Here is a 13,728-nt window from a genome sequence, read left to right on the forward strand (position 1 = left end):
CTGCCGTATCAGAAAAAAAGATGTTATTCAGATGCTGCACTAACTGGCTTGCATGACAGCACAGAACAGACAGGCTGGGAAGCATACAGAGTTAGCAGGGGACTTGTTTCTGCAGAAGAGCAGAGAGAGATGCATGCATAACACGTAAAGGTGGCCTCAGTAAGGCAGCTGAATTCAGCTCTAAATCTGGATTATAAATCTGGTCTCCTACAGAACTGATACATAACACTAAGTATCTTCGGTCAAAACCATGTAAGCCCTTCACATTCCTTTTTCCCATCTTCATACCTAGAAAGTTTGAATTTACAGAGACAAAGTGTTCAATTTTGAAAATGGAAGAGATGTTCTTTCTGCATAAGGAAACTCTGCCCCAAGATGCTGACACATGTAGGATCAAGATTATTGATATGTTAATCCTCAGTCTTGCCTTGGGAATATATAACACTTCCTCAAATTATTGTGGTATGAACAAATTAATACTTACTATGCATTCAGATGCTATACTAACAAGCATCACAGAAATGGTCACGGGGAAGTTAAGAAATCTGTCCCCAGAACAGTATTTGAACATGCAATAAATAAGGCCTTTGAATGTGGCAGTCCTGTTCTTTTAATGCAGCTTGTAATGTTTCTACACTGAAAAGATCTTTCAGATGCAACATCATATCTGCATGCATATGGGCTTTAGATGGACTCTTTAAAGCCTTAATGCAGACCTTTGCTCTTCAGCTAAAAGTACAAGTGACAGTGGTAGAAGTGTGCTCTGCCAGGAGCAAGTTAAGATTGTAGTACCATGGCAAACAGAACACGAAAATGCTGCAGAGCACTAGGAGCAGTACACTGACCCACAGCTATTGTACAGAGTCTCTGGAGATTTCAGATGCTGAAAAGCAAGTCTCGAAGAAGCATGTACAAATCACTTTTGCAAGCATTATCTGGCCAAAGTGGAAGACTATTTTCACCAGTGCAACAAAATACACATCCTCGAAATAAAAGACAACTCCCCAGCACTCATACAGGAAGTCACCCAGAAGATTAAGGTTTCAAAGCTCCTCAAATAAAAAGTAGTTTAATTCTATCCATTTCCTGCCACACTGCCCCTATCCATGCATAATGAAATCCTTTTCCTACCCTGAAAGAGCAAAACACCTTTCTAAAATCCTGCCTGTGATGAATAGCTTGCTTGGGAAATTTCAGAATGATCAACTCAGAACTATTAAAAAAAGAGGGAGGAAAACAACTAAAACCCATGGATTTAAATGGCATATAAAATGAAGGTAACCAGGCAAGAGTTAATTATTGAAAGCTAGAGTTCCAATATAGCACATACTAGCTGTTTCCTAGCTACTGTCTGGTTGTTTCCTGGCTGTTGTCTGGTTGTATTGCTTTACTCTGTGGTAATTTACTTAGTGAAAAGGGACAAACAGATTAACTGTGTGCTATCACCCGTGACTTGCTAACATGCTGCTAATTATACCCTACTATGTATCCCCAAAACTTGTTTGCTAAGATTATCCTTAGTCTGCTTTCAGAGCTGAAACTGAATAAACTTCAGGCACAAAGCTTGTCTACCCAGGAATTTATTCTGCAGTAAGGTGGTACACAGCCTCCTCCCAAATTCTATGAATTCTTGTAACATCATTTGCTTTAGTTCACATTTCTATTCTGTCGTACTGGAAGTGGTCTCTATCTCCTATAAAAACTATTCTTAATTAATTCAAGTTGACCCTTTATTTCCCTAGCAGTCTTCAACTTAACCTACAAAGTTACATTAAGAACATGATCTGCCAAACTTTCACTGTCCTAACTGGGCAAAAAAGGCAGAAGGCAGATCAGAAATGGCCATACCACATCTGATCAAAGCTCCAGCCTGTTCAGTACTCTCTGACAAGGGCAAGTGCCTAGGGAAGAGTGTACCAACAGGGCAAGCATGTAGCAGCAATACCTCTTCAGAATGCAATCTTCAACAATTGGTAGCCCACGAACTTCCAGAGACAGAAAAAAAAACCCCCACTCTGATTTTATCTGGAACCAAAGTAAACTTCTCGAATCAACAGCACTCTGCAGGACACAACTTGAGTTCCACAGCTTCACTGCATGCCATATGGAGACCTTGCTGCTACTTCTGTTCTGCATTTCCAACTGCTTGTTTCCACCGATGCTCCCAAACATTCTACACACTTTCACCGTTATCCCTCCCTCATCCTCCCCAGTCCAAAAAAATGCAGCCTCACGTTCAAGCCCTTCAATGACCGTTACCTTTGTTGCCTTGCATGCACATTCTACAATTCTGTGTCCTTTCTGAAGGGGGAGAGAAGCAAAATGCTACACACAGCATTTAAAGAGGTAGATGTGCCATTGATTTATTTGTTTAAAATGCCTTCTATTTTGCTCCCTATTATTTCCCCAATAATTGGTAACACTCATTTTGGGGTTCTGATTGCTACAAAGTGCTCAGCTTGTGCTTTTCACATAACAGTATCATAAACCCAAAAATCTTTCCTGGGTGGCAACAGTCTGCTTGAGGTTCCTAATTTTTAAGCCTGGACTCACCTACTACACACATACACATATATATCACTTGGTTCTAAACTAATGTTGATAAGCCACACTCCTGCTGGAAAACTGGGAAGTTAAAAAAATAAAAGCACACTACTGCACGAATATTCCTCTGCAGTCTATAGGCAGTAAGTTCACAATCACTAAGATCACCCATGTGCAGGCTCATGCTGAAACAAGTGGTTCTTGTCCTTCCATTGTGCTGACATTGGCATTCCTGGAAAAATGCACCACGAGGCAACCTGTAGATCTGAAAACCAGCTTGCTGCTTTTCCTCCGATGAGCAGTCTTCAGACACATCAGTTTGGCTTGTGCAGACACAAAAGCAACAGCAAGAACATACAGCTTTGGGAGACCCGAGAGAGTGGGAAAGAGGCAAAGCATTCCCTCCAGCAGTAAACCACACTTAGGCTATGGTTCTGCACCCTAGTTAAGTTGATCTAAAACCCTACTGGTTCCTGAGAAGATAGGCAGTGGCTATCAAAGTTACAAGTCAAAACCATGACTGACACTTTTTATTTTAAAGAAAGAATTCTTTGGAAACTTTCTGAAACACCAATACATAGTCTGCAAACAAACTGAAGTTTGGCAGCAACTTGATTTGGTATCACAGGTTCTTTTGCTCCTACTCTATATTTGAAGGGTTTACAAACGACTGAAAGACTGATAACTTCAGCTTGTGACTTGTATGATCACACTGCTTTCCTTGCCATGGGACCAAATCATTCTGTAGGTATGCCCATAGAAGACTTCAGCATGTTAAGTTTGACCCTGGACAACAGAAAGTAAAAGGACAGACCACCTAAATTGTTTTAGTCAATGGGAAAACAGCACTGAACAAAGTTACCGTATGTTCTAAGTGCAGCTTTTTGTTAACATTTATTTTGCAACCTTCTCTAGTGTTTAGGTAGGACTTCCTACTTCACTGAGAAGGCAAGTAAAATGAAAACAACAAGATCTAATATGATTTCACCCAAACATCACTCAGCCACTGAACAAAACTAACAGTCTGTATTCACAAATGTCACTGCATAAATAATCAGCAAGTCACACTGTAAAGATTATTTTTCCTCCTCACATGACAACCACAGGAAAGCAAGCAGAAAGCAGCATTTCACAAAGCAAAGAACTGAAGAACAAGACTCATAATCAGATGATAGCCAAATTATGAGGCTACCTCCTCTTTTCATCTGTGTAACACACTAATGCGCAGTTACTACAGACACAGTCCAACCTGAACTACTTCCTAAGAGCAACTGTGTATGACACAGGCTTCCTGCCTGATAAGGGTAGAACAATTCAGAATTGCTCTGATGGGCAAAAGACAAAGCTATGATTTACTTTCCAACATTCAGAACTTCCATCCTTGTGGTGCAACTCCATACTCAGTCTTCTTTTATTTTTTTAAGTCAATATTAAATCATTCTGCTTTTTTAAAAATACACCTTTGCTTTCAATTCTTCCCTAAAAAAAAAAAAACTTTCACACTCATTTATATAAAATAATGTCTCCCCCTCACACCCTCACAAATCACTTCACATGCTTATTCCTGGGGCTTGAGCTTCTTTCTTGTACACACTACCAGCATTTCAGTGCTATAGTAATTCTCATGCAATGCATCAGGGTGGCTTTTCTTCCCCCCCTTCCACAAGAAAGCGTTCTCTTATGACCAAGCAATTCTTATACCAGGTATTTGATTTCTTCCTTCAGCAACTTTACGATTCTTCTGCACACTAACACACTGGAAATCTCATCTTGTTTTTAATCTTCCAACATTTCAAGTAAATTTAAGTTTGCAGGTGTGAAGAAACTTGCGACATGAGAACACTCAAATTCAGAAACATTCCAGAACAGATTAACATGAACTTACTACCAAGTATTCCAGTGTCTACTGTATCCCATTAATGGTCTGCTGGCATATTCTGCATAATTCCTCCTGATTTTCTGTCAAGTATCACTATTCACACCACAAAATACACATATACCCAAACAGTTTCAGCAATGTGGTGAGCGCTTTCCGACTAACAGATGGCATGATGAGCTATCTGTTGCCCTGTACTGATGCGGTGCAGGGCATAAATGGGAAACTGCAGAGAACATGCAGCCGCCATGCCCAGTAAGGCACAAACCTGATCTAACGCAGTATCCAGTCTCAGGATGGGAAGCAGCGGGTATATAGGGGAATTAACAGAGAAAATACATCTCCGTGATACCTTCCCTGCTTCCAAGGTTTGCTGCAACTTAAGGGACTTCCTGAACTACAGACAGTACCTTTCCACATAGCACCTCTCTACAGACCTATGGAATTACCTAATCAATTTTTGAAAGCATCCAATGTTTATCCCATTCATACCCATGGTGATAATGAACTAAAAATTCTATTTAAAAATTCCTTTTGCTTTAAACCTGCTGTCTGACCAAGTAATGGATACTAAACAAAGTTCTTACACCATGAGAAAGGAAGTACTAATCACCTATTAACTAATTTTATGCCATCTATAATTTTACAGCCTTTAATTGTATCTACCATTCAGCCACCTCCCTTTCCAGGCAGCAGAGTCCTACTCCAATCTCTTCCTGTATGGAGCCATTGCACAACATTGTGCAATTCCTTCATATGACTCTGCACCTCTCAGAATTTTTTTTTCTTTCTTCAAAAACAAAGAGTAGACCTATAAAAAGTACTCAAGCAACAGATGCACAAGTCCACATAAAAGAGAATTTTTTTCTTTGCTCTTAGAATGTTAAAAATGTTTGAAGTTGCTTCACCTGTTTGGCTACTGTTAAGTTGGCATTTTGCATAAAGATCCTACAGAGAGCTCTAAGGCCTCTGACTTGGGTGACAACTTATTTAGAGCCTTTCACTATGCATGTACCTTCGCAGTAATTTCCTTCCAGCATAGGCACTGCTTTGCATTTATTGACAATGAATTTGTTTTACATTCTTAATGCATTCTTCCTTAGTATCACAATATCCTTTCACAGCTTTAGGATGAAACAGTCACCTCACTATTCCCTCTTCTCCAGATCACTTTATGAACACGCCTAACGGCACAGTTTCACAGAGTGCCTCTCAATAACCACTTCCTATTACAAAACCAGACAGATTTTCTATCATTGTCTGGTCACTTTTGTTTCCTCCTTAGCTAGCTATTAATTCACAGTAAGACCTCCCTTGAAAAACTGTGCTACAACACAACAAAAGCTTTTGGTTAAAGGCTCTGTCAAGATTTCTGAAAAATCCAACAGTTCTATAATGCAGACAACCTTTATACATTTACTGAGAACTTGTCAAGAACCACACAGTTCCCAGGTCCTTGGCATCACTCAAACCATCACCTATACTCTTGTTGTAAATCTGATATGTCACTCTTAATCAATACTTTATTTACAAGTTGAACAATGTTGTGTTCCTTCAGAGATACTGGTAAATTTCCCTTTCTATTGGCAATTTATTACTAATTTTACCTATCTGTTCCAAGAGTTCTTGTGATATTTCAATTTGGGAGTATTTCTCACAGATTTCAACATGAGAATCTCAGTTTTTCCACATGCACATATCCACAAGCACTGATGTAAGCAACAATAATTTTTCTTTTTTTCCCCCCTATTAATCTGTTGGGGTTTTTTTTGGTTTTGGGTTTTTTTTTGTTGTTGTTTTGTTTTTTGTTTTTGTTTGGTTTTTTTTTTTTTACACATTTGGTTATCTGTCAGACTTCTAGCATATCTCTCTGCCATGTATCACATATACCAACAAAACAGAGTTCTATCCCAGGCACGTGGTCTTTAGGTGTCACCAGAGTATTTAGTAAGAAAAAAATTAATGCATCCCATCCATGCTGAGGTACTGAGAAAAGAATTATGAACATCAATTGAGAAGAAGAATAAAGACAGGAAGAAAGATCAAGAAGTTTAGGAACATAAAAAAACCCTTCAAAAAATATTAAGCAGTTCTTCCTTTTTCAGTCGATCTCTCAGAAACTGTGGCACATCTGAAAGACAGTCAGACATACCTTCCACATAACCACCAGCAAATCAGTTCTCCTAGACCAGCTTGTTGTCTCAGTTCCCACCTATACGTCACAGATAATACAGGCTGCCCTGGGACTCTGCAGGCACAATAGCTTAAATGCCTCTGTTGCTGCAGCATTATCACAAGCAGCAGCAAGGTGAAACAAACATGGCCAGTTTCACTACAATGCATAGAATGGCTTCCTACTACTCCTACTAGAGGCACATGCAGAACACATACAACTGAAGAGCCATGTGTTGCCTACAAAAACTTTAATTGCAGCTCTTAGATCACTGACTACATCAGGTGACAAGCATTAAGATGGTATTGACAGACAGAAGTTTACTGACTAAATAACTACAAAACTGGGAGAAGCCAAGCCAGCAGGGACTGCCGGCGTAGATTATTACCACTTAATTGAAAAAACACAGCTGCATGTGCAGCTCAAACATCTAAATGAAGGAGCTGGGGATGTCTGAGCACTTGTGTTTCACATCCTGCCTGTTAGTCTCTCCCAGAGCTCTAAGATTAGCATCATGTGTTCCTTGGTCATCAGGCAAAGATCCATAGCTTGTATGGGTCAGGAAAGCTAATAAACCTACATCCAAGCCATCCAAGCTAACAAACCAGGTTTTGTGCACCTATCACAACGTTGTTATCAAGTCACTCAGAACCTCAGTCTCACTCTCACCCCCCGAGGTCCACATATTTTCATACTCAGGAAGGCATTCACACCACTTCCTGGATGACCCCATGTTCCTCGGGATGACTCCTCTCCACAGGCATGCCGTAACTTAACCAGTAAGCTCACAATGCCATGACTAGAAGTGGCACGATGGCGGACCAGAAGCATGCATTTTGCAGACTTGGTGAAAAAACAGGCAAAAGAGGTGATGGAAAATATTAATTCACACAAGACAGCAACCACTTCATATGATGTAGTTCAAACCAGTATGTGCTTGCAGATGTACAGACGAAGAAAAAAAACCAACACACTGCTAACTGAAAGAAGACAGCAACAACTCCACTCTTCTTGTTCCTTTCTAGTGGTTATACACACATAAGAAGTGCCCTGCCCCCCCCTTAGTTAATTAAATCAGCTCTCAGCCATACTTATGTATTAATTTTCTAGGATTCTGACAGATTGCAGAACATCATGAAACAAACATTTTTCCACACACGTGCTGCCAAGCAATCCATGAGTGGAGACTAGACTCATTGAGCACAACGACAAGCTGTAATTGCAAGACGGGCACAAGGGCTCATGTCCTCCATGGATACAGAGCTGTCACTCTAGGAAGCCACAGCACAATAAAAGACACAAAGAATGGAAAGGGCTCCAGCAAGCCCTAGAAGATGATTTATTGGCAAGTATTTATGATTTTCCTGATCGTATAAACAGAGTATGGACAATATGCAGAGTAACCATAGCATGGCTCTGCCAAAGCAGTCAAAACAGTTATGGTATCAAAATCTTACTGGGACTTGATACACAACCACACACACTTCACTAAAGAAGATAACTAACAGAGAGGGAACCACCATATCATCTAGTAATAACAGACCTGAAGTTTAAATTTCACTGTCTAAACGCTGCTTATAACTTCCTTCAAAGTAGCAAGTCTTGTTCTTCAGAACCAGTTAGCATTTTTCACCAGTACAGGCATATGTTTTTATTCTTTGCACATTAACATAAATGACAAGGCAATTTTCAAAAGTAGTTACCTCTTTCCTCATTTTGTTTACAGCAGCAGTTTCTCTATGCCATTTCTTCGCAAACTACAAGCTCTAGAAATCAGGAGTGATCCTCTACTACCTGGAAAGAGCCTACCCGCTAATATTTACTGGTAGGAGTAAACGCAAAATTCTTCTACTTCATCAAGTCTGCTTCCCCTTCTCATTTTGAAGGCCTTGCTTGTTAGAGTAGCCTACTATCAAGATCAAAGCTTCAGAAAGAATTAGATACCTCAGATTAGTTCCAGTGGTATCGGTGGCTGCTGTCTAAATTCCTTTTAAAAAAATAAAGAATTCCACCTTTTTTCCTAGTCTCTGGATTGCACGAAAGGTGTTAGCTCAATAATTCTCCTACCTCTGCTATTCATTAATTCTTCCCTTGGACCAACAGGAAAAGGTATTCTTTCTTTATGCAACTCACTCCTGGTAAACTACCCATAAGTGAAAAAAAAACTATGAAGAAAACAAAAATTGTGCTATATTAAAACATTCTGTTTTCATCTAAGTTATGCTTCTAAATAACTTTCTCACCTTTTACAGTCTTTTACTAGTTAAGCTTCTCATATTTCAAACTTACAGATTTCATTCAATACACTCTTATGCCCAAAATATTTAAGTATAGAACCTTACTAGAAGTCTCTCTTAGAATACAAATACGATTGTTCACCAAATAACCTTTTGTATTTACAAGAAGCAACTAATATTGCCAAAACCCACACGTAAAATGCTTAAGTTTTACTTCAGCGAAGCTATATTTCTCTCTCAGGAATTGCAGCGTAAAGACTAAAGAACTTACTAGCCTTAAACGTGCAATTGATTTGAGATCCTTCCCTTTGGAAACTATTTAGAAATGTTAGCTTATGTCAAAAAAACCCACCAACACCCACCTCACACCACTTTTTCAATATATTAATGAAGTAACTTAAAAAAAAAAGTTGAACAACTTGTTTAGGACAAATTACTATGTGATTGGACAAGTTTTAAAATTCCATTATTATTTAGCCTTACATTCTGTAAACATTAAGACATAAAAACCCAGCAAAGCTCATGGAATTTTTCACAGAAGGGCTTCACTGTTTGGGAAAATTGTCTGAATTTTCAATTCAAGATACACACCCAGTTATAGCTCTTCCTGTAAATAGTATTTCTGAACTTTGTTCATCTTAGACAGCAACCCAAGACTAAAGAAGCTTACGTTTTCAAACTTCTAAAATACACAACTTAAGTTGCTCCACCCCAATACACACATAAGTAACCACATTCCTCAAGCAAAAACAGCTTTTAGGAAGTTACATAATTAAAGCCTGACCCAACTCCCAACTGAAAGCAGTAGCAGAACTCCCCTGCTTACTTCAATGTCACTGATTCGAGCCTCCTGCACACAAAAGCAGAAGACACATCTGGAATACACAGAAGGAGTAACTGCCATGGTTAACTACAAGGTATCGATAGCCTCAACTCCATACTACTATTAGTGGGCCTCCCCACTTCTGTCAGATACTTGGGGGAAAAGCCAGACATATTTGCAGTAAAGGAAGAAATACACACTGCAAAAAGAAATGAAGCTGTAAACAAAAAGGCAGAGACATTGGTACATAGCTTAGCACTATCAATATTTATACAGAAAACAGTAAACACCTAAGCAAGGAGCACCATCATCACCAACAAGGGCAAAGAAGGGCAAAGGCCAACACAAAAGAGTTGAGTGAAAAAGCAACCACCCATACACCATTCCAAGTGGAGAAAAAAAGCTCTCCTGAGAAAAAGCTATTTAACACAACAGAGAACTAGGAAGTAGAAAGTAACATCAGAAAACAAAAAAAAGTTAAGGCAGCAGGGGGCTTCAAAATACAGGGTGATAATAAATGGCATCAATGTTACATTCTGCATTATACAAAGGCACTATGAGGGGGGAAGAGGTTAAGTAAAGGAAAAAAATGCCCCAAACCAAGAGCTAAAAAAAAAAAGTCTCAGAAGCAGCAATGATCCCATTTCCAGTTACATTCATTAAATTAGAAATGTAGCACAAGACTATTCAAGATGCACGCCACCAGGCTGCTCAAGCTGAGAGGACAAGAGAGGAGACAGGATAGTGACCAGGGATGTTACACTGTTCTTGAAGACTTTCAGTCTGAACAGATCCCACAAGCCTGTGGAACTGAATGCACCCCTACCTCTCTTTTCTTTACTTCCTATGGTTACAGCCCAACAACAGAAGTCAGTGAGACCAGGTAAGTGCTTTTGATGAGGTTCCCATTGCTGCATAACAACACATACACCAAAGCAAACAACTCCTGAACTGGCTTCAACAGCCATTACAAATATTAACCTCAACACTTGTCAAAGAAAATAAATATTTCTCTTTTTTTTTTAGAAGTTAACAAATGAATCATTGGAAGAGCAAGCACACCTACATAGCAGATCAGTATAACAAATGAGATCAGAATGCCACATTTGCTGGCTTCTGGTTCTATACTTCAATCACTACTAACCTACATTACCTTTGTATTTCTCACCTGCTTCTAGTTTTCTAACTATTTTGATCTGTAAGGTCATCTCGTTATTTTACTTCCCGTTCACTTGCCTGCAGAGTTAATAAAAAAAAATATAATTAGCTACTGCTTTGTGACAAAAACCTCTGCACCTTTCTTTACCTTGGTTAATGCCAGATGAAAGACAAGACAACACATTTTTACATTCATTAATATAAACTTTACAATATACCAAGTAACTTCAGCTCTGCCCTAGGAAGTTCTAATGTTAGATTTTACCTACAACATCTCTGTCGAACAGCAGATAAAGGCTAATACTACTACTTATGCTATTAGCAGATTCACTTGTACTCACATTACCCTAACTCTGTTTTTCAAGTTAGAGCCTCATCATATACTCACTTATTAATGCCAAAACTCTCATCCAATGAAGAAATACTGCTACCAAGGCAGCCCAGATCCTTTTTCTCAGATAATAGCTAAGTATCATCTAGAATAAATTAACATCACTTTCCATCAGAAGAGGTTGCCGTTATTGAAAAATACAAAGAAATTAAACAGCCCATCTCCTGAAGTTATATACATTGCCAACTCAAAAATAAAAACAAATATACATACTAAAGAGGCACAAGAAGCTTTACTGAATAAGTGCCATCAACTTTAGAAGCAGTTAAGATTTTTATGAGCTCTTATACTTTAAAAGGTGACTTTCCAAATCTGAACTGCAATAACCAGTGCACTCTACCTGCGTGCCTAAGAACAGGCAACTTCAGTTCCTTTGCCGCTGTTCACAACCTTTTTACACAATCGCCTGACAAACTTACTGACCTCATTTTAGTTTACAATTATGCCATTGCAAAACTCTGCATACAAACGAGCTATCAAGAATCAGAACATTTTGGTATCCCTTATTCTCTCACTGGGACACTGCAACAAAAGTACTGCATGAACCCTTCATTCCTATCATACCACCTTCAGGGGGAAAAAAAATTAAATGCTTTTTTATCAAAGAAGGAGGAAATCTGAAAGTTATCTTACATACTAGAGACAGAATAGCAAGATCCCTTCACAAAACAATTACCCCAGACTTGCTTTTCCCTTCTCAGCTCACAGGAATTTAAATACCTTCCCCTCTTTTTCCCACCATGGAAGAAATGAGGGATTCACACTGAACCCCTCAGAAAAAAAACCAAAAAATATTCTCACCTTCACTGTGTTCTCAGGTACCCAATAAAGTTTTCAAATCCTGTGCCAAATACCAGCATGCACATAAGTAGGCAAAAGAAAGGATATGGCAATAGAACAGGACATGCAAATAAACAAAGGAAAAAATAACAAGTATAGTGTAGAAAAGGGGTGGAGAAAACTGGCACAGAAATACCAGCCATGCACTATCACACAGAAGCAGAATGGGAAAAAGTAAAAGAAAAGTTAACAACACAAAAATCTCTGCCATTTTAAAGGTAAGATGCTAGCGGCACTATGCAGGGGAAAATACACAGATATATTACTTTAAGCAAGTATAAGTCAAACACACCTTCTGGTCACGCACGTGAAGTGTCACCCTTCCAAAGGCGTTCCACTGGAATTCCATACTGTTCCATTAACATATCAAGCATCAGAAACTATAATACTCTACTAAACATTTGTACGCATCATTTACAATGTAGTAAACCACACAACTGTTCCAGCTTCCAACTTTACAAACAATGCTTACTATAAAAAAAACTTATGATTTGTCTTATAGCTTGTGAGAAGGAAAAAAAAAAAAAAAAAAAAGAGAACTCGACCAATCCCGAAGAAGGGACTTGAAACTGTCCTCACAGACCGATTCTCACAGCGTCTACGGCTAACACAAACCCTGCAAATGCCTTTGCCCAGAGATCAGTTTGCGCTTCCACCGAAAGCCGTGGAACGGCGGAACAACACGCAAACGCGGCAAGTACGAGAGATGCCAGCCAAGGCCCGGAGCAGCTGCGCGGCGCAAGCAGGGAGAGAGCACGGAGGGCTGGGCTCCCAAGGCGCCGAGGACCTCCGGCACGGCCCAGGTCCCTCTGCTCCACGCTGACAGAACTCCCGCAGGCCCACGCTCTCCCGCCGGGAGGCGGCACCACCCGGGGCCCGGTGGCGGCGGGGCCCTGCCAGCAGCTCCTGCCCAGCGGGTAGAAGCCGGAGCCCCTCCGGGGCGCTCCGCTGCGCCGCTGGAGACGGGAGCCGGCCCGAGAGCGCAGAGCAGAGTCTGAGCCAGGCCCGGCGGAGGCGGGGGGCACGGGCCGCGGCGGCAGGGCCGCGGGTGGACACCGGGCGGCTGCCGCCGGCACTAGTGCCCCTGGCGCTGTGGCGGCCCGGCCGCGGGGCTCGATGGCGGGCAGGAGCGCCAGCACGGGCATGCGGGGGCCCCGGGCGGCCGGGAACTCACGGGCCGCGGCAGCGCACGTCCAGCCCGGCCAGCGGCGCGGTGAGGGGAGCAGGCGAGCGGCGAACACCGGCGCGGGGGCAGACGGGGGCGGAGGGCGCCACAGACGCACTCACCGGGCCGGTCCCTGGAGCAGAGGAAGCAGCAGCGGCAGGAGCCAGGCATTCAAAATGGCGACAGCGCGGCCGCAGCACCGATACCGCAGGCGGAGGGATCCGCACGCTGGCGCTCTCCTCTAGGCCTGCCGTTCACTACCAGCCGCGGGGAGGCGGAGGGGGGGGCGCAGAGCGGAGCGTCAGCCTCAGAAGGGGCAGCGGGGGAACGGTGCGGCATCGGCGGCGGCGAGGCGGAAAAGACAGCTCGCACTATTTTTCATGGCGGAAGCATCCGCGAGGTCGGCCTTGCGAGAAGCCGACCGTCACTACCGTGGCAGTCAGTGATGACGTCACGCGGGGGCGGTGTCACGACGCGCGCTGTCCCGCGGCGAGGCCGGCCGGGTCGCGTCGCCCGCAACT

The 13,728-nt window shown here is 41.6% G+C and overlaps 1 protein-coding gene across 4 annotated transcripts in view; it reads right to left on the bottom strand.

Annotated features, from left to right (window-relative positions):
- AP1G1 (adaptor related protein complex 1 subunit gamma 1) overlaps nt 1–13,615 on the bottom strand; it is a 51,851-nt gene extending 38,236 nt beyond the window's left edge. For 2 of the 4 annotated variants that reach the window (XM_037408618.1, XM_037408615.1), the window contains exon 1: nt 13,330–13,613. The gene's annotated coding sequence lies outside the window, so the exon portion shown is untranslated. Of the gene's footprint in view, nt 1–10,821; nt 10,871–13,329 lie in introns of those variants that run through there. The other 2 variants (XM_037408616.1, XM_037408619.1) reach the window with 2 other exon arrangements.
- Between the last annotated feature and the right edge of the window lie 113 nt (nt 13,616–13,728).

Source organism: Falco rusticolus, chromosome 15 (genome assembly GCF_015220075.1).
Source record: "Falco rusticolus isolate bFalRus1 chromosome 15, bFalRus1.pri, whole genome shotgun sequence".
Taxonomy (NCBI): domain Eukaryota; kingdom Metazoa; phylum Chordata; class Aves; order Falconiformes; family Falconidae; genus Falco; species Falco rusticolus.